Here is a 4,087-nt window from a genome sequence, read left to right on the forward strand (position 1 = left end):
ATGGAATGTTGGCATGGCTTGTGCCATGTGCCAGGTGCCACCCGGCAGTTGGACTGTGACTATAAAAGGCCCTGCAAACCCAACCCTGGGTTCTGTTTTCCCCTGTCTTCACCCAGATCACCTGCTTGTCTCTGACCTTCCCCTTGTACCCCCAGGTGGTGAAAGGGTGGTGACCAGGTGGTGGAATCGTGGGTAGAAATAAGGATAACCTAGAGATTAGGACCATCGTCAAGAGCACCCCAACAATATCTACAGAGATCGATACTCTATAACCAGAGACTAATCTGAGTGGCCTGGGTGGTTGTTGGACGCAAAGAATGAAACAGATTGGAAGCATGGCTTGTTAGCTCATTGTACTTCAAGAAATTCTGAAGTAGCCACTTTATTATAAAGGAAATTAAAGATTCCTTTCCCCCAAAAGCCAAGAAAGTTTCCCACAGTTACAGAAAGCAAGATTTTTACTATAGTCAAAACAAAAGACTTAGAAGCCTCCAAGGCGTAGACAAAAACCTATGCTAAGCTATCAACTACATGTGTTATCTTTAAGTGGAGACTGGGACATCTCCGTTAGTTCGGAAAGCCCCGTCAGTTTCTCAGCCTTGATGGTATTAAACAATTTTTTGAGCCTCATTATTTTACTTTAATTCTGGGCAAAATGCCTTGCCAAGGGTTCGGCCTTGGCCCTACCAGCCATCTGTGTTCTTGGGCAAAGGGGAACAGAATTAGCCCCCCTCCTGCTGGAGTGCTGAGAGTCCAAAGCTTTTTCAATAAGACTATAATGTATTTTGAAGGAAGGTGAGAATTATGAAAGGAATCAAAAGAGGAATCTCAGATTTTTATCTTAGATATCCCACACCTGTCTCGTCCCGTAAATAGGGGCGGAAAGATAATACATGGCTCTGCCGGTCTGTATTGATCTTTTGAGGGGGTCCAGATAAAAATATCTACTTGAGATTCTAATTTCTCTTAATAGCTCCCGACAAATATCTATTTCCTTTTCAACTATGTAGCTAGTGGATTAGTTTAATATCTAACCAGAGACAGTTTAGGGCCTGCCAGGACCTTTTAGGACCTTTGCCAGCACCAGTCAGCTGATCATAGCAACAACTTAGAAACACCAAAGCCCTCTTACCTTGTTTTCCCTTCCCAGTTTCAATAATCCCTTAGCCTTTAATCTAAGAATCCTGTGATTATTCTTATACCATCAAGGCTAAGGAGACTAGGTAGAGGAGAGATTACTGAGTAATTCAAGGTTCAGTGGAGGGTGAATCTAAGCCTCCATTTTAGGCAGGAAGTTCAAGTCTTGACTTTCTGCTGGTTCTGTTCAGCATCCAATAAGAAGCGGCTACCTCAGCAGGGAAGGGCCACCCACCAAAGATCTTAAAGGGCCTAACAGCTAGCAGTAATGATACACTGGGCACCTTGCTATCAAGGGTTTGAATTTATACCTATACCAAATTTCATTCCCAGCTGAGGCTGTTCACCTATGTTAACATCTAACTCCAATTTCCTGCTAGTCTAGTTACTGGCTCCCAGGCCCCTAGTAGTGGCCCCCTTTACCATCCTACCATTATTGCAGAAGTTGGATTAGGTGATCTCAAAGCTCTTAGTATCAAATGATTCTAAGAAATAAAATTGTTTGAAATTAACCATTTTGTTCATAGTCCAAATTCAAGACTTAGAATCATAGGATTTTAGACTTTATAGGAAACTTAGAAACTGTTTAGTGCACTCTTCATTTTAAGAATTACAAAGTTATTTATATAGCATTTTACAGTTTGCAAAGCCCATTATAAATATTATTTTATTTTATCCTCATAATTACCCAGAGAGATAGTTGCTATTATTATTCTGATTTTATGGATGAGACAACTAAGGCAAATAATAGTTACGTGACTTGCCATGGGTCACCCAGATAGTATCTGAGGTTGGATTTGAGCTCAGGTCTGCCTTTGCCTTTTCAGTTCTAGATCCACTGAGCTACCTAGTCAATAGAGATGACATGACATGTTCAACATCGCACAACAGAAGAGGTGGCACTAGAATCCTTGTCTCTTAATTTCTAGCAAAGGCTCCATTTTCTGAGGTGTTGGACTCCTGAATCTGATGTAATTGGGAAATGCTTAACAAAATAAAAATACAATAAAACATAGATAATGCTAATTTGTGGTTTGCTAAATCAGTACTTGACCCTCAAGGATTCTTTTTTTATCTGAGTTTGATATCATTGGTCTAGATTGGTGATGGCAAACCTATGACATGCATGTCAGCACTGACATGCATAGCCATTTTCGATGACATGCAGCCACATATAGAGAAGTCTGGGGCCGCATGCCGAGGATGAGACATTTGCTGTAGTGTAGTGTAGACACTCTGTGCACTATAGATGACAATTCTACCTATATTAATTTACCTATTTTGGTTTATTAAATACAATTATATGTTACAATTATACATTTTGGTTATTTAAACTATAAATATCATGAAAATATATATTTTTTCTCAAAGTGACATACCACCTGAGTTATGTTCGATTTTTTGGCGGATTTTGACACACCAAGATCAAAAGGTTGCCCATTGCTGTTCTAGATCATTCTGTCTCTTGTGTGAAAGTGCCAGCTAACCTCATATAGTTTTGCCTATACACCCTACTTAAAGAATATTAAAAATAGTATAGATGAATAACAATGATTATTCCCAACTTACAAATGGGCAAAGGGAGACACTAAAAGTCTATCACTTATATAGCCTGCATTTATAACAGAGGACATCACAGTTCAGGGTTTTTTCTTCCAGTTTTTCTCCTGATATTCCAGTAAACCCAACCTCCAAAAATCTGCCTAATGTCCAAATTTATAAACAAGTTCTTCTACTATCAGTATCCCACAGAACACATATGAGGAAAGTACCTTTCACCTTTAGGGACTTCTAGGTCATGTGACCAACAAGATGAAAGACTAGATATTTTTTCTGCTCCCTAGGACCTCTCAAAAATGGGAATTTTGCATAGGAGATAAAGCAATTTCAGTTGTCTCCATGGTCCAAGACAGTGATGGGAAACCTTTTAGAGATGGAGTGCCAGGTCCCACCCCCATCCCCTAATAAGTGCTGTGCCCATGCTCCTCCCAGAGACCAAATTCTGAGGTGTTGGACTCCTGAATCTGATGTAATTGGGAAATGCTTAACAAAATAAAAATACAATAAAACATAGATTCTGTGCCCCTTCCCCCACTGAGTGTTGGGCATTCCCTTCCCCCCAGAGACCACCCGGGGGAGGGAGGAAGCACTCCCATTGGACTGCTGGGCAGGAGGGGTGGTGTAGTCAGGTTTGGGGAAATGTAGTCAGGGGAGGGGCATAAGCACTCTCCTCTCCTCTAGTTATATGAGCTATTATCCCCTCAAACCTAGGGGGGGAAAAGCAAAAAAGGTCCAGCTTATAGGAAAACTCCTTATTTATAGAAAAATATAACCCTCGGGTTAAATGACATCATCCTGACACATTCACCCCATCTCAGCCTTCCTGAAGCAGATATCCTCCAAATTAACCTTTTTAGCAAATGGTTACAGGTCAGGTTCTAATCTGGATACAGGGTTGATTAGGAGATTGACAAATCACTATTGTGTTTTCCAGAGTTTCTAGCCCACCTTTTCTCCCTCCGGAAGGCACCCCTTTGAATGAAAATTGAACAGGCTCTTAAGAGGTGAGGGGATTAAGAATGCAAATTAAGTCTGAATTTGCTTGTGAAAGAAACTGGGGAAGGAGGCTGTAGAACAGTGAGAAGGCCTAGCCTAGCCTCAGGTTCATAAAATTTATTCCTTAATTACTAGACTACAGTTTTGAACATTTTTAAATACAAACTCAAAAGATATCCCCAAATCCCAAAAATACTTTGTCTAGTAAAGACACTGGTTGCTTCTGATCATGAAGAAGTTATTTCTATCTCACTTATAAAAAAATATAAATAAGTTATTTCTATCTCACTCAGGCCAAAGGTAATTAAGAGGCCATTGTATTCTGAATAGGGTGGGGCAATCTTGAAGAGACCTGTTTACTAACTCCTATTGAGGAGAGGAGCAGCCCAGCTGC

Source organism: Gracilinanus agilis, chromosome 4, assembly GCF_016433145.1.
Source record: "Gracilinanus agilis isolate LMUSP501 chromosome 4, AgileGrace, whole genome shotgun sequence".
Lineage (NCBI taxonomy): Eukaryota > Metazoa > Chordata > Mammalia > Didelphimorphia > Didelphidae > Gracilinanus > Gracilinanus agilis.